The following is an 18,641-nucleotide window of genomic DNA, read 5'->3' as shown; positions in this document are numbered from 1 at the left end:
TAATATTCTTTGTGAGCTCAGCCATGCTCTTATTCATTACCGGTACATTAATTTTAGGTTTTCTTCGTTTGTATGAGGAATGGTAGAGGTAGTTTTAACGGTGAAACATTTTCGTTGAGTGGAGGGTAATTTAAATTCATCATGAATGAATATATTTTCAATTTTAGTCGAATCTCCACGATGGAATTACCAGATTCAGAAGTAGCGAACACGAGAGAGCGTTAACCCCTCTTACCTCCTCGCCTCATAGCCTTGGTGGGCGCCGGGAAATGCTCTCTCTCTCTCTCTCACTCTCTCTCTCATTCCACATCAGATAGACTTGTCTGCCACCTTCCGCCACACCTTACAACCTTTACTACTGCCATTACTACTTTTTATAACGATGACTACCGTAGCCCTAACTTCTGACAAAGTGGTTTCTATATTTAGCATTTGCGGTCTGTTTTACTACTCCCTGTGAAACAACAAACTTGAGAATATTCAAGATATCATGTTTTACCAGGAGTCTTCCTTTCTGTCTTTCGCATACATACGCAAATGTACGGACGCATATACCCTCAGCCTACACCTGTTAGCGTTAGATCTTCTGCAGTGCCTTGAAAAGAAAGCTTTTTCTTCCATTCCTAGACAACGAGGTAGGCAAAACGACTAAAATCTAGCTCGTGTACTGTAGGGAGCTGAAGGAAAAAATATAGCTATGTGAAGGAATTTTGCAGTCCTGTGGCCTTAGGTGTTGACACACCTGTCTGAATGACAAAATTACAATGCTCTTGAAACACAGACGGTCTCATTGATTGATGATCACATTCTTCACGCTGTGTGAGAATGTGAAGCTTGTGCAACGCGTTGGCGGGGCCCTGACTGAAGGATCCTCTTAGGATCTGTTCAAATCCGTTGAAGAGGCTGAGAGGGAATAAACTGGAGGAGGTTAAGACTGGACTTATACTCATTTTCTTGTTCAGAGGAGCAGGGAAAGTAGTATAATCTTCTCAGGTATTGAGACAGATAGTTTTCAAGATCTTTGGCTACAATACATCTTCATTTTTTCTCATTTTTCCTGATATAAAGTATTATTTCAGCCTCTCTTTCGCTGAATTGATTGATGTAATACCTTCTTTTCTATGCAGCCTTGTAGCAGTTGTCAGTATACCATGTGCCATGATTTACTCGTCATATATTAATTATTTTGTTTGTTTTTTGTAAGACAATATTGGTTTCCTTTTTTTTTGGGGGGGGGGGGGGGGGGGGCGGAGGGTGTTGGAATGAAAGTTAAGACGCATGTACGAGTTTTAGATTTCATCATATCAGTCTTGCGTAAGAGCCAGGGCCTGTGATGGAACCAGGCGATTTCGTTTAATAACAAATATAAGGCCTAATGTCCGTAGACAATATGTTGTCGACCATTGTTATAATAACAGTGCTACTTAATTGCCAGAGCATTAACGAACTTTCATCCCTCATTTGTGACCTGTCCTACCCCAGATGATCATCTTTGTTTCTTCTCTTTATTGAAGATTATTATCTGTTATGCCCTTGTTTAGAATATTCTGATGTTCACCACCAAAGGCTATATTCTTCACGATTACAGCAACGCCATTCTTTATTGAAAACTAATTTCACTCACTACCACATTTTTTTTTACTTGGTTAGTTGTTAGAATTTAGCAGATAACAAATTGACAAGATCGTATGGTGTGTTCTGCTGTGCTCACATAGTTCTGTACTGCACCACAAGAGGAAACACGCAAATGCCATTAAGACGCAACATGCTTTTCCTCTTTATTCATTTATTTTCTTTTTTTATTTTTTAGTTCAAGGCTCTCGAGTTAGTCGACATGGAGACATATTGCGGTTGTACACCTCTCAATAACTGAGAATTGCAAGAAAAATTTTCGAAATCTTGTCGGTAATTTCAAGGTAACAAGTACCCACGGGCGGTTTTTGGGTTTTATCTTATTAATAGATACTGTAACTCATGTCTTATTTTTATTTTTTTTTATTTTACCGTTTATATGCATCCTTATATTTACTTTCGCTTATGTACTCGAAATAGTTTTCATTTTTTTTTTAGACTGCACCGTACATCAACACATTTTGCATATTGAATTCAGTGTGTTAAGTGTCTATTATAATAATGATAAATCGACGAAATTGTCGTTATTAAATTCCCACCTTCCTTTGGGGTGCAGGGGGGGAAGCTTGGCTGTGTGTCCCAATTAAAACATTCGCTACGCGCCGAACACACCAAAGTGAAATTTGATTAAGGAAAATTATATTAGCCGTATTTCACTAGAGTGAGGTGGTTCTCTGGTTCTCTGTTAGTATGTGTGTGTGTATGTGTGTGTGTGTGCGCATGCGCCTGCGCACTTGTGTGAACAACGCAATAATGTAGGTTATCAAAGGACCTTTATAACAAAAATATTGAGAGCCTATAATGTTATCGTAAATTTATTAGATTTTTGTGAAATTCTGTCGAAAACTGTAACTGCTTAAAGACAATGAAATTATGATTCATAAAGCCATTATTAAGTCAGACTGTAAAAATTATGGCGACTGCATACTGAGCAACCTTTCCTTGTCGCCTGTCGCCTGCGTAAGTCAGTTTTTGAGAAAAATAGCTGGGTCGTGTAAAGCATTGAACGGTGTCGATACCCGAAGGGGGTGAGGTGGTGGGGGTGGGGTGGCAAACAAGTCCTTTCATTGGTCACTTGCTGCGCTTTTTATGCCAAAGCATCCGGCTTATTAAACTGTGTTCGTGCGTATGTGTGTGTTTGTGTGCGGGAGTTTTTGATTTCTCAAAATCATTGTCGAAAACGATTCGATTTTTGTTACCTTAGTAATGGTTTGCATAGTAAAGTTTGTATAGTATGCAGTAATCTGTTCTAGTTATTTTGGAGGCATACCAATGAAATAATTCATTTTAATAATGAAAGTTCAGCTTTACTTATATTCTCTTTACAAAACTCGGCTGGGGAATAGAAGATGACCATGTTTTAGGTTTTTATGTATGAAGATGCAGTTTAATTTTGACTTTTCATTTTTCCTTTTGAGGCCTGTATTTGAAAAATATGTATATATAGTACATATACTATATATATATATATATATATATATATATATATATATGCATACATATACATATATACTATATGCATATACTATATACACAAACACACACACACATATATATATGTGTGTGTGTGTGTCATACACGCTTTAAGTCGTTAAAGTGAGAGCTCCTACTGTCGCTTTGTTTTAACTGACATGGCATTGTATTTGTTTTGCGGTCAATTTGGCCGCTTTCCAGCATCAGCTTACAAGGACATTGCACGACTTGTTAAGCCTGGAGTTTTTTCCCCAAGGTGATATATTGGTGGCTTGCGGTTTTTTTTTATTATTATTATTTCTCCACGGGTGAAACGACGCCTCGATGTAGAGAAGTCTGTCTTTATGCGCCTTATGTCTCAGAGAGCAGGAGATGAAACGGATGAGTCGTTTTTCCAGCCTGATATTTACCTGGCATGGATATCTTTCCATTACAAAAGTGAACTTCAATTTCTAAAGTGCATTATCTGTGTTCTTGTGCGCTGAATAAATGCTAGAAACACAAGGATTGCCTTTCGTAAAGTCTTCAAAGTTTTTCATCCGAATATTAGAACTTATGGAATTTTAACTTTTATTCATGTGGACTGACATGAAGTGAAAGGAGTCTTTCATAATTTCAGGCCTGATTCCCCCCCCCCCCCCCCCCACCCCCCCCCACCCCACCTGTAATGGCGTAGTTGACCAAGTGGGTTAGGCCTCCTGACATTAAAAGTTCTGCACGAGAAAATGATTTTCCACTTCAGAGATATCAACGAAAGGTTACTCGCATGGCCGAATAGGTTAACAATAGGAAAGAAAAGATTAACTGAAGGAAATTGAATTAATGGTATCTTGAGTTTTGTGATTGTATCTATCCATTGTATGTAACAGCAGGTTTATGCAGTTCACTGGATTTGAAGTTTTGCCTTTTTAGTTTGCTGGCATTCATGTGGTTTGTAATGTTTTATGAAGTCCACAGCCATAAACCTGTTGATATTTAAGAGGTTAATTCGTCTTTAAATAAATCATGCATATATAATTCTTGATTATGTGCCACATTTCTTGTACATTCTAATTTTACACTTCCAAAAATGGAGAGTTACTTATTTCTGTATCTTGGTTGGAAACCCATAATACAAAACTTATAACTTCGTCAGATCGAAAACCACATCATTGTATGAGTTACAGAGACGGATGAAGCTGCCCTTTAAATATACTGCCCATGAATATGTGGGCATAGATTGTGTTTGTTGAGTGATTATCCTTTCAGTTCCCATTAGGTCAGGACATTAATCTGTAGCATTGCTTGCATAAGCATATGAAGAATTGAATATTAACGAGACAAGCATCATAAGATGAATGGAAGAACCGCTCATTGTTGTTCTCTGCAATTGTCTCGTTTCTCTTTTATCTTGTAACCCGAACCAGAAGAGAGGAGACAGCATCCTCGTACTGTGAATGGTGTTGGATTGTCTCCTGAACTGGAGTTGACGAGGTCGTGCTTTATCTGATGCTGTTGCCTTGGCGTGACGAGCAACATAATGGCGTGGAGCGTGAATATCATTGTAAGTTGAAAAAGGAAAAATAGTTCTTATTTCCACTGAGGTGTTTTAACTGTTTGATGAAACTCACGTTATGTTAGGCCGTTTTTATTGCTGTTTTTAGATCAGTGTGCCGTCTATCTATTTTGCAATGGAAGAACTCTCATATAAATGAAAGAGAAAGGGCAAGAGTTTTCACCCATAGATTTTACATGTAGTTAGGTTCCACCCATCCGGGGTTGGGGTTTCAACTCGTTTGGACCTCCGTTTTTGTGGGATCGAGCGTGATTTGTAAGAACAGCAGTGATAGAGATATAACGTTGGGACTTGATTCCGAGTGCTGCAAGATCTAGTTAGAATTGCGCCCTTTATTGGCATCGCTGAAATGATGGGTGGGGTCGCATATTGGCTTGACTGGCAGGTATAGCGAGGAACTCTCTAACCTATTTTTAAATGCGTGCCAGTTGATGAGTGGTGGGTGAATTTCTGCAATGGAGACATTTACCCGGGTTAGAGACTGTAAGTGCGAGTGGCACATTGTTGATTAGGGTAAGAGATTATGTGCCGATAAATTTGGGAACGTCGTTTTGATCTTGTATTTTCTAATGTTTATGCAAGTTCACGAAGATTAGGCAAGGAGAGTGTTCTGTTTGTACTTATGTCTGTGCGCGCGAAACGGGATAGTACCACTCTCCCTCAAGCCTTCGATTTGGCCATAGGACGATGGGGATACGACGCCCATGAACAGTCGTCTGTGACTGGTCTATCAACTTCACCCTCTGTATGCATGTGGTATCTCCTAGAAAATGTTCTCAATCTATGACTTCTGTTTATCACAGGTGGCTATGCTTTCGTGTATGAGTTAACCATGTAAGGTCTTCAAAGGTGAGGCCTCCATGGTCCATTACATGAGGCTGTGTCGTGATGTCGTTATCGTTTGGACTAAATTAGTAAACAGAATTAATTGATTTCTTGCCATACTGTATGATCAGATTCGTTCCCAGTGAAGTTCGATTTTTTTCTCTGGTTCTAGAGGATAACGAAATTATCCGGCTCATTTTGGAATTGTTCTCTCTCTCTCTCTCTCTCTCTCTCTCTCTCTCTCTCTCTCTCTCTCTCTCTCTCTCTCTCTCTCTCTCTCCTCTAAGCTTGAACGTTCTTGATCTGGAGATAAAGCCAGCCTGGGTAGTATCACTTTTATGGGACTTATCAGTTCAAGTGTATGTGGTAAGCTGCTTATGGCCATAAATTATTTGATAGGTTGAATGGGCTATTTTCGTGTCCTTTCTGTCGTATGGTGACCATATATTACTGAAATTAATATAAAAGAACATTTGAGTTGTTTGTTGTATTCCATGTGTGCGTGTGCGTGTGCGTGTGTGTGTGTGCGTGTGCGTGAGAAAGAGAGAGGAGAGAGGAGTCGGAGAGGCGAGAGAAGATAGAGAGAGAGAGAGAGAGGAGAGAGAGAGAGAGAGGAGAGATGCTATCATCAAAATTCCATATGTAAAAAGGAAAATGGTTTCATTAAATTCTTTCGGATTTGAGGGATTTTATTGGCAAACATTATTGCACGAATTTAGGAAACTCGAATGGCCATTGTGGCAACTGCAATTTCTAAATATGGCGAATGTGACCAAAAGAGTCTATGTATTTCGTCCTTCAAAGGAAAGTTGAACACCACATTTTGGTGATAAAGTGTTATTTGGATTCGAGTAAAAATGGATCTGAATTGGAGAGGCTTTATATATATGTTGGTGATGATCTTGGTCACCAAAGAAGTGGGGGTTCAAACCCCAAATGGGATATAAATAATATATGAATTGGTTCCCTTTCAGATCAAGGTTTTCAATTGAACGCATTCAAATTTTTCAGAAAATCCAGGAATTATCATTTGGTCAGAGCACTAAGATTCCGTTTGCAAGGTCCTTGGATAAATCCCATCTGTGAATGGGTACCAGCGTTAGCTAGGGTATAGAGGACATGGGGCCCCATTGATTGCGTGAGAAATCTCTACCTGCTGTCTCCCTTCATTAGAAAAAGGCGAATTGGTGTATATATTATACATATATAGAATGGGTGCCATCATATGCCTTGGGTGAGTGGTGCAGCACTTGGCTTACGTTTATTAGGTCCTAGGATCGTTACAGGCTTACTACCCACTGTAAATGAACATCATCTCCAGACTAGTTCAAGAAAAGGGCCATGGGCTATTAACCTCATATGTAGCGACTTACTGAGAAAGTGTATATATATATATATATGTCTTTTACTATAATCTAACAGTTTACTGTGAGGATAAAAAGGCCCATGTATGGCTGCAACTTGTATATAGTGTTTTTATGGGCCTTTTTACCTAAGTATACGTGTATATATATGTATACATATATATATACATGGTATTATGAATTACTGGTACACTGTTGTTCAGATGTTAGAAACAAGGGAAGGGTAAAGTAGGGGCGGAATAAAGAATCTGACCTTGTGATGAACCAACGCGTTGGATGAACTCGGAATAGTATATGAGTACCACCAGAGTCGATCAAAGTCTGACCCTGATATTGGACGGGGCCGAAATCCTGGGTGGGTGCTTTGACCGCCGCGATCGCCATGCCACTTCCCGCCAAGCGAAGGAGAAAGAGGATTGGGCCGCGTTTCTTTTTGTTCGCTCTTTGGGTCGTGTGTTGATGCCCGCTATGGTATTCCACCACCACCATCATTGCGGGGACTGTGTGGCTCTTGAGAGAGAGAGAGAGAGAGAGAGAATTTCAGGTACCTCAGTTTGTATGTGTTCAATATTTCTTATGAAAATAACAAAAGATTTAGTGTAGGTATTTCCTGGAGAGAGAGAGAGAGAGAGAGAGAGAGAGAGAGAGAGAGAGAGAGAGGAATTCGGGCTCTTTAGATTGCATATACCGAATATTTCATGTGAAATAATAGAAAAAATATAGTATAGGTATTGAGAGAGAGAGAGAGAGAGAGAGAAGAGAGAGAGAGAGAGAGAGAGATCCAGTTACTTCAGTTTGGATGTTCTGAATATTTCATGTGAAAAGAGTAAAAAATTAATTAGGTGTGAGAGAGAGAGAGAGAGAACGGAGAGAGGAGAGACGAGCGAGAGAGACGACGGAGAAGAGAGGAGAGAAGATGAAGAGAGAGAGAGAGAGAGAGATAGTCAACCATTACGTGGGGATAGGTTGAAATATTTCTTGGGAATGGAATAGATAACGTGGTTATTTCTTCAATGGATTGGGTAGCTGTGGTATTGAAATGAGAGGGTGAGTCTGGGATTTGATGATAAAGGTGAAGAGATGGCGGCTTCATAATTGTAATGTATTATCGGCAAAGTGTTTCTTTTGGATCGAAAATGTCAGTGTGATCGAGGACAAGGAATTTCAGAAATTGAAGGGTTGGTTTTGGTGGGTACATTAGGGATGTTACATACGTTTGCATTATAGAAATCATTTTATTTTCTTAAATAAGTCGATTAATAGGAATGTGACAAAGCATGTATTTTAAAAATATTTTTATTTTCGTTGGTAAGTCGATTATTTGTGTATCATTTATTTATCGAAAATGTCTTGTCTCTTCATGCAGTAAATATTGATTTTTTTGAAAGTTATTTGTATAAGCATTTTTTTTCCTGGCAAACGCTTCCATTATGTAGATTCATCTCTTAACTTAGAATCGTTATTTTAATTATATCATATCATATCAAGAATTTAAGATTACATTGACATCTGAGAAAATGAGTCGTGCAAAGAGAAACCGAGTAAGGAAGACTCAGCAAACTGAGCGACATTCAGCCAAAGCGTCGGAACGACACATTTTATGACTGAGGAGGAGCTGGACGAGAAATTTCACTTTCACCTGGGGGCTTCGTAGAAGGTGATGGATGTGCTGAGCGGTGGCTTAACTGCATTGCTTCGTGGAAAGTGGCCGTATGTTTACGTTATGCCCCCTTGCAACTCCGTATCTTCATGAAATATGTCATCTAGAAGTTCGTGTCACGACGCTTGAGATAAAATTAATGAGAGGCTTTGTGTGGTCTCGCTCATGAAGAAGTTGATACAGTTTTCGTAAAGTATTGCTCAAACTTATGGTAACTACTTTGTTTACACGTTTTTCTTTTACATAATTAAGATTACTGTTGACTGAAAGTTCAAGTATTACTTATCTGTTTTGGTTCCGTATTAATGCATTGTATATACCGTAAATGGTTTTGTTTTCCGTTTATTAATTCGTAACTCATATTATCAAGCTGAAAACCTTCATTTGCGTAAACATTTTTTCCATAAATCCATTTTTTTTTTAAACCGAACATACGTATATACTTGCGAGTACTGTTATATGGTTGAACTTCGCAAAGAATTCACTACTTTTATTTAGATTCTGTTTCAGGAATCATGTCACGTGTAATAAAAACAATTAGTAGCCAGCACGTTTTATATAAGTTTAAGGTAGGAAGTTTCCTGAGGCAGTAACCTTTTTCAGAGAGACGACATTGACTGGAAAAACCTAAAGAATTTTATTCTTCCAAGACTTTTCCGTTAGGACCCACTTGGAAAGCACAGTTATCTTCATGAAGGATAGTAAAATACACTAAGTAGACGAAAAGGTTTTCATTTATCGTTCATGCAGCAATATTATTGTAAAACGTTTTCTTGTGAACTCCATCCTTCCCCCTCTCTGAAGAACCGAAAGCCCTTAAACTACAGCATTGTGTTCACTAATAATGCCGATTCATGTCCGGTCCCCATTCTGTTATATATCGATGTTTTGCAGTCTCCCTTTTTTGTTGGAATTAATGACGCTGCTCGGTTATGTAACTGACGCAGGATCCCGTAGCATTAATTTTCATCTTGTCTGCCGTTTCATTTTATTCTGGATTATAGGTTTGGGCTTGCATGTTGCTTTTGCAGTGCTGTTAACCGTGATTCCTCGAATGTAACATTTTGTAAAAGTTTAATAATCTCTCGGTAATTTTAAGTAAATCTTCAGTTATATATATGTAGAGTATTAGTACTGTGTTATTTTAGTTGTATTTCGAGAGAGAGTTCTATTTTATTTCAGATGCAGATCTTGTCTTAAATGTTAGAAATATCCTTGCGCATCAGCTTTTTTTGTTTCTAGAGAAAGATAGATACGGCAGCCTTTTTATCTCTCAGGTGAGTAGGCAACTCTAGTGAAATAAAGGGACGTTTTGGGAAAGTGAGTTTCATGGCTTACAGATAAATTTCATTTATTGCTTTGTTTGCCCCTTTCTTTTTTATCTCCTCAAGTGATTTGTCTTAAGAGTGACTTTGGTATGTCAGTGGCATCCCCAACTCTCCATGGCCGCATACTGGGGTAGCACTTGCGGCTCGAGGGAAACCTTTTACGCACCAAGTGTTAATTGATGCTTGGGCATACCGAGGGCATTCCTAAAGTAAAGTAAGACAATCCTGCGCTTTTTCTTTCGTCTGGCTCCACTTTAAATAGTAAGAAAAGTTCGGTATGGTATTCACGTTTTTTTCTCTCTCCGTCTCTCGTTAGGGTACTCTAAATGTACCTTGTTTTATGTCCCTCGTGTTCCGGGCGCCTTCTGAGAGCACCTGCCTGCTAGTTGCTGTCTGGGGGTGTGTGGTCAAGACCGACCTTTGTTATTGCTGAGGTCTTTTGCAATGCTGGTGTAGTTAGTTGCTTTAGAAAATTGCAAGGAAGTTTCAAGGTGACTGATGGTGATTACTCACAAACTCAAACTCGACTAGAAATAAGATCAAGCACATTAATATATATATATATATTATTATATATATATATAGATATAATTATAATTTATATATATCTATATAATATATATTTGTGTGTGTGTGTTTGTGGATGGATGTAATGATGGACTAATGCATTATTTTTCAAAATTCTCTTGCCTCTTAGAGCGACAGCGAATGTATTTCAAGACAAGGGTGTATAGTTTAATGAATGTTAAAATAAGACAAATCTACTCTTTGGGTGATATTTTTCTAAATAATTAAAATATTTTAGTATGAGTGAGCAACAGTATTAAAGATTTTAGTTTGGGTTAATGCAGTCTTTGTTACGAAATCCAATAATTAAGCTTGGAGCATCTGAAGCAGGTTTTCCAAAATCCAGTTGCTCAATGTAGCAGATTCATCTTTCGTTGGCGTATACGACAAAGAGGTCTGTGTATATATCGATTTAACAGTTTCAAAACTAAGTAAGAAATTGATAGATTAAAATAATTACGCTAAAGTACCTTTTGTCGAAAAAGTTTCGTTTATCGAGCTGAAGAGTAAATGACCGTTGAAAATAGCTTCTTCTGGCAATTTATTATATTGTTTTCTACCCAGTGTTTAGTCCATTTAAGGCTAATGAGAAGCAGATCTCTCTCATTCTTCCCAACCCTAACAGTTCATTAGAGGGAGAATATTGATGCACCAATACGAGGTCCTGTCAGCTCCCAAAGTGTGACGGGAAAAATAATAGACAGATATCATTTTTGTTGCCAAAAAGTAGAGCTGAGAGACAAGGTATGAAGGACGTCGAGGCTAGGTAGTTGTGAGGTGTAACATGGTAGACTGAACCGAAGTGTTTCATAAGAGCTTTTAATCTTTTTGACAATTCGATTAAAGGGAAATACTTTTTAAAACTGAATTGTCACCACTGCCAGGCTGATGTAAATTTATGGCATATATAGTGAACTGCAACAGAAATGAAGTGCAAAATGATCTAGATTCTGATTACCTTTTCAAAGGCCAACTTTTATTTTGATATTTTGTTGTGAGGCGGTTGTTTGTAACTTAATTTTTCGCTAATAAGTTTTAGTCTTTTACCATACTTGGCATTTAGAAAATTAGTTTGGATTATGATGAGCATAGCAAAAGTTTTCAGCTTTCAAATCATGCAGAGTTTGTATGTGAAGAATGTGTGCTTCCATGCAGAATTTGATAATAAAATTTGCAACATATTGAACGAGTTTTACCCTGGAACAAATAAATCATGAAATAAGTCGAGCAGATCTTGTGTGCTTGGATTTTGAAATACTCCCTTCCTCTCTCTCTTTGTGAACTATGCGTAACTCGACAAGAAAAACTATTGATTAATGTGATATCCACTTTGCAATCTCCAATCTGATTTTTTAGGGAGTGGTGGTTACTGCAGTGTAAAAGATTGTAATGGAGAAGACAATAAAAAGTAATAACATCTGAGTAGATCTGTGCAAGTAGTCCACAGTTCATGCCAGGCGTGACATTTACATCCTGCTCCTCATTAGGATAACTGGACAACCCGTTGCAGTTCGTCGAGTTTGGCTCCGGAGGGAGTGTTCAGGAAAGACTCAGTAAGGAGTAAGGAGGTTGGAATAGTTGAGGCCAAGTCTTGTGTGCTTCTCGGGAAGAGGGGGGAGGGAGGGGGAGGGGAAACAGGGGGAGGTGGGTAAGAAGTGAACGGTCCGCAATCTGTGCCGTCATGGCTGCAACGAAGTTTGAATTTTCTTAATTCAGTACCTGAGATAAGATTATGGTTCTAGAAATATTTAAACACTTCCATTTGTCTCATTTACTGTACAATTAAAACTATATATCTTTCAGTATGCGTTGTTTATAATCAAGTTCAGCTCCTAGAATAGATAAACATTAACCCAAACCGTATTGGGGAGGTGGAAGGAGTGAGTCAGGACCTAGGGACCCGCCCGTTGCTTCTCTTCATGGCTTCCTTCCCCTTCCTCACCCCTCCTCTCCCCCCCCCCCACCCCATCTCCTGAACCCTTCTTACCCTCCACTGAGAATCACGCTCGCTGTTGAGTCTTGTATTATTTGAATCTGTGGCGAATCATACTTTACGGAGCTTATGAAATCTTGCATATAAGGAAGAGGTAGTTTTGATTGGAACGTCGCTAGTGAACAATGGGAAATGTAGCAGGATTTCTTTTCGGTATTTTTCCGTACTTTTTTTCTACATTAAATTAAATGGCTCCCACGGTTGGTTCTTGATTGGAAGGCTTTACTTTTGTCGACTTTTATAAATAGAAATATTAGAGAAGCCATATAGATATTTATTTTTATCTTAAAAATATCCTGGAAGCCATATTTTTCCCGTTTAAACTCGGAGGAAGAACACACGTGGAGAGAAGTGTGGCATCGCAACAACTGTTACTGGTATACATATAAAAAAAGACTCAAGGCTTTGCTCTGCAGAATCCGTTGCGGCCTTTGAAATTTGAAACGATACTTGGGAGTCATCACTGACGCTAAGTAGTGCCTTGTGGTGCAACCTTTTTTTTATTATTGTTTTTGTTTCCTTTTTCAAGTTTTGTTGTGGCGGAGTTCGTGTCAGTTTTTTTTTATTGTTCTTTATGGATTAACAACGTATTTAATGTTTGTCAGTATGTAGAGCTATTGCTATTTTTTATAGTAAACAGTTTTTTTTATTAGAATAGAGTTGGGTAATGAAAATTATTATTATTGTTGTTGTTGTTGTTTCATCAGTAACCAGTGTTCTCTAATAGTGTATGGCTTCAGAGAAAAGAGGAAGATAAATCCACAAAAGCAGAATGTGGAGTTTGAACTTGCATCATTTAATCTCTACTACATCATCCGTTGCTTGCACCGACGCTTTAGATTCACCCTTCATTAGTCATTCTGTGAATGAGTAATGAAAGCAATTAGTGGATTGAAAGGTTTATTCTTGAAGCGATCATCTGCATCAGGGTATTGTCTCACCACTTCTTTGTATTTACAACGCTGAATAACGCATATGGTTCCATTGCTTGAGTTATTACCTCAATTTCGTACATCTATCCATTCGCCCACACAGTTATTATTGTTATATTAATGTTGTTGTTTAGCTGTTTTTCGGCTGTAAGCTTCTACAAGAATAGAAATAAATAACAGAAAAGACAGATACCCAGGCGTTATTTATTGCTAGCTTAATGCAATTACAGTTCCCCCAAAGAGCTGTAAAGAGAGGAATTAGAAATGGGAGATGGCCCGAGGTAGGGGTGGCTGTAGTACGCCGTATCGTGTGCCATAAACTTAAAGATTGGGTATTAAAAGCGTGTGTTAATAGCGTTTACTGACAAGAAACGGATTAAAAAGAAATATAAAAAACGCTCAGAATTCTTATTTGTTACGAATGAAAATAAACTCGTAATCACCGGCGAATTGTTGAGATTTTTTGAGGTTGTGGTTTTTTTTTTCTTTTCTTTGCAGTATAAGTGGCCTAAGGGCTTACATTCAAGTTCATGCGATATCATCTCGAGTGAACGTTCGTTGCTCTAGTTTCCCCTGTTTCAGTTTCGTTTTCCTCGTTCTCTTTTCTTTTCGTAGAGGTTGTGTTTGCTCACTGTATTTTATATTTTTCTGTTGAATTTATTTTTCTGTCGATATAACACTAGCTCGTTCATCGTTTCAATTGGTACGAGTTCCGTCCTTGTGAGTCAGGCTTGTATTGACAATTTCTCCTATTGAGAGCTGAGCTGTGAAATTTTGAACCATTTACCTGTTTATTATTACTATCAAATACAACAGTTTTACCAGTCATCATGGTCAAGTTTTCAGGTTCATTGGATTGTTCTCGGGGTATGTCTTTAAATCAGGATTAAAAATTGCTTTTGGAAACAAGTTGAAGCTGATTAAACAAGTCAGTGGAAAGGAGGCTTGAAGGTCATAAATGACCAACCAGTTATGTGCGTCTGCTAAGGAACCTGAAGCCGTTTCTTCACAGGGTATGGTGATGAAGTTGCCAGGATCAGCGTGTTGCATTTTTTTCCCCTGTTGATGGAAGCCATATAAGGCTTTCCTTGCCAAAGTTCTCAGTGTGACAAGTCATGGTCGTAAATCATTTGCTATGCAAAATCGAATATCACATCTGAAGTTTAGATTCTTTTGGACCTTTCATAACAATAGTGAAAATGTTAAAAGTCATGATATTAGTTGTTTTGAAAGTACTGATATATGAATATTTTATACTTTATTTCATGACCGTTTGATTCAATTTGAGTACGTTTGTCTTTCAGTATTAATGTTGTTGGTGTTAGAATTGAAAGGTATAAAACTCTTATTCCAACCCTTCCGACTTTTCATAACTTGACTATGCTTTTACATCCACATTTGAGAGAGCACAGGAGAATAGTCACTTGCAAAAATGAATATATATAGATCTATATATATATATATATAATATATATATAATGTGTGTGTGTGTGTAGTGTGTGTGTGTGTGTGTGTGTGTGTGTGTGTGTGTGTGTGTGTGTTTAGGCGCGCGTACGGTGACTTTATTTTTTTCTCTTCGAGCCCCTCTTCCGAAAACATTATCTTTTCGTGGAGTGAAATAATGTTATTGTAACTTTTGTTGTTTAACTCGCCCCCTTGTAAAATCGTGTTGTTTTCATCCGATGCTAAACTTGACTAGATGTCATTGACAAAAAGTTTGTAAACAATGTAGGTAGTATATGGCCTTGTATGATATTGTGTGGTTACGCGGACTTTCGCGGTGATGTAATTTATATGTTGGAAATAAAGGGGCTTGGTGACGTGTGTTCTGTTTTCTTGTAAAATGATTGAAATGCAAAATTATTGTCTCTAACAAGTAGGTTGACAAATTATGCTTTTAATATTGATTTGCAACCGTTGACAGAAAAAGTTTCGATATTTTTGCTAGGACAAATAAATTTGCTAATGTACTTTGCCACCTAATTCATTTCAATGACGTTTTGTTTGTTTTTCCTTTTTTTAATCGGCCATTACTGTTGGTTTGTTTATATGCTTGGCTCGCTATCTATTTTACGTTCATTTACTCTTCCCCTTCCGTCGTTTACAGCTGCTATAGATACGCATTGGGGGTTATGCCAATAAAAACACCTATGCCTTGTGCTAGCTTATCTGTTGGCAACACCGTTATCGACTCTCTCTCTCTCTCTCTCTCTCTCTCTCTCTCTCTCTCTCTCTCTCTCTCGAGCCAGCGAGCGAAAAGGTTTTTATCCGCTTCCATCCAGAATCTTACCAGCTCATTCCTTTATGACATTTAAGTCCCCAGCAAGTTTGCCTTTGTATTACATAAGTTCCATTGTAGATTATAATAATTTTCCATTGTAGATTATATTCGTAAAGAATTTTCTTCGGTTTATTAGTTGGTAAGTAACTCTCAGTAGAATTATGATCGTTACTTGAAAACTAACCACCGCGCAAGAAAATACTGTATAGGTCTGGCCTCCTCGATATTGCAATATCGATAGGTGGGTCCTGGACTCCTGGTGGGACTATGAGATATTGAGCCATCGAATAAACCTGCGTTATTTGTTACAGGTAACCATGCTGTTGGTTGCTTGAGTTGAAGTTCATTTTAAGTGTTCTTGATATTATACTATTATTCAGAAACTGGTTTAATATTAATATTATTCAGAAACTGGTTTAAATACCGCATTTGTTTTGTAAAGCTTGAGAATTGTGTGTTCGTCAACACAGCTCGTTCGACAACCTTGTACTGACTAACTCGGCTGATTTCTTAGTACTTTCTGATATCGTTCAGTTTTGTGAAGGTAATAGATGAGAAGTTTTCCAATGAGGTTCAGTCCTCTCTCTATCTGTCTTAATGTTCTTTCCATTGCTTCTATTACTCTTTTATCATAGTCCGTTCTTTTTTTTCATATGTCTCTTCCTTCTCTTGAATGCCTATACCGTACTCTGCCGAGCGTATCGACCTCCGGTATGAGTGGACCGTGACCACAGATTACTAGTCTCTCTCTCTCTCTCTCTCTCTCTCCACCGTTCCCGCCTTCTTCCTCTCAACCAACGTCGATCCATCCCGGAATTTCCTACTGTGGATTCAGTTTTATTACTGGAAGTAAATAGAGAGAGAGTTTGGAAGCCTCTCCCTGTGTCTATTGATCTATTGAAGTCCAGATAATGATGGCCTTTTGTGTCCCCCCCAAGTGGAGGATGTGATGAAGAGGAGGGGTTAGAATTACGATCCTTGCAATAACCGATCCTTTCACAGGCTGTTCGTTTTGTATTCTTTTGTGTAATATATATTCCCGGATAGGAGTTATGAAGACGGTATTTTTCCCGTCGGGAAATTTTAGGGAGAAGCTCTGGAGTGACTTTTGCTCACATGGAAATTCCACTTTTGTGTATTTGATTTTCACGCTTTTTTTCTCATTTCAGTGAAATTGGCTGTCCCATTGTATTTTAGCTATTGAAGTTCTCTCTCTCTCTCTCTCTCTCTCTCTCTCTCTCTCTCTCTCTCTCTCTCTCTCTCTCTGTGATGGTTTAGTAAGAGGAACAATATCCGGGATTTCTTCTCTCACATCACGTTCATTATCAGTCTTCGTTATTCGTTATTCATTTCATGTGGACCGCCATTATCATCCTATCTTCTTTTAGATGCACCTTGTTCCTTCATGCTTCAGGCTCCTTTTACTCATTATTATTATTATTATTATTATTATTATTATTATTATTATTGAAAGAGATTGCTGCTTCAGCTTCATTTATTTTATAGAAGTTCTTTTCTATTCCATAAAATAAATGCAGCTGAAGCAGCAATCTCCTTCAATAGAACATGCTTGAAAGAGGGTCCTCTACCTAGATATTATTATTATTATTATTATTATTATTATTATTATTATTATTATTATTACTGGAGGAGTGATATTCTACTTTTTCCTTATAGCACTAAGATATAAGGAAACTGTAAAAATAAGTTTCGTTTTACAATAACATTGTTGATTTCATTTTTATTGTACATTTTGTGCCTATGCGTTATTTGCTTTATTATTATTATAATACTTACTGTTGCTATTTATGTGAACTGAGATCTCGCCGTGTTATGTACGATGCATGCGCCTGAGTCCAGGCATTATGTGGCTGTTACGGTCTCGCGTTTGGTAACGGATTCGGCTATTTTCGTGCCGTCTGATTACATATCACGACGACTGTGCTCCATTGCAGCCATTTTGGGGTCCTTCGGTTTTTGTCGTGAGATGTGTAAGTGCTAAATGCTGACTGTATATGAAATGTATATAAACGCTGTTTTTTTCTATTTTATTCGTAGTTGATTTGCGTTCGTTTAATTATACTAATTGTACTAGGCGCCACATAAGTTTTTCCACCGGGGTGAACTGTTAACACCCTTAAGGAAATTTCCCTTACGATCTTTGGAAGAGGTTAAGAGTCTGTTTCAGATTTTGTTTGTTTGTATATCAAAGAACTAATCCCATCATGTTTCAAGATATTTTTAGGATATATTTTATGGATATTAAGCCTTCTGCATCCATACAATCATACATTCGTACCGTGATATATATATCTATATATATATATATATATATAGTATATATATATATATATAATAATAATATAGTTATAAAGAGAATTTGTAACAGCTCGGCAATTAATAATTTTCGTCTTCTTCCCGGGTGGCAAATTCCCGAAATGTATACTAACGTAGTATTGTGCTGCCAGTCCCGGTTTTTTTTTCCATGCCCCGAGGTTGGATTACTTAGGTTTGTTTTATACCTTAAATGTTGATTCAACCTTGGGTGTGGGAATCATAATGAGGTTATTTTCAAGAAGATATTATGGTTAGTTTTTAAGATATGGCGTTCCGCCTTTTGAGGGAAGGCTAGTACTTCGGGAATATGCTTCCGGGTGGCGCAAGATTTCTTAATGATGATTTAGAATTTGGAAAGGGAAGTGTTTAAATGTGAAAAAAGGCAGAAGACTTTATCTGAATTTAATTATGCACACAGAAACGTCTGGATGAGTACAGTGTTGAAAATGAATATAATTGCTCTTATGATATGAGCCCTGCCTTTCCACCACCAAACAAACTTTTGAAAATAACTATATCCATGTTTTATATTTTCGTGACTTTTAAGACGCATTGTTCTTTACTTAAAAACCCTTTTCCCAAATGCTTTAGGTAAAGGTTAAAGGCCTGTGCCTATTTATCTTAAGAATAACTTCTCGTTCACATGCTGGACTTGTTCAGTCATGCGTGGAGTGTAGTTCTTTTAGCGTGGTAG

This window comes from Macrobrachium nipponense, chromosome 1, assembly GCF_015104395.2.
Source record: "Macrobrachium nipponense isolate FS-2020 chromosome 1, ASM1510439v2, whole genome shotgun sequence".
In the NCBI taxonomy this organism is placed as follows: domain Eukaryota; kingdom Metazoa; phylum Arthropoda; class Malacostraca; order Decapoda; family Palaemonidae; genus Macrobrachium; species Macrobrachium nipponense.
Note: the sequence above shows the minus strand (reverse complement) of the source record.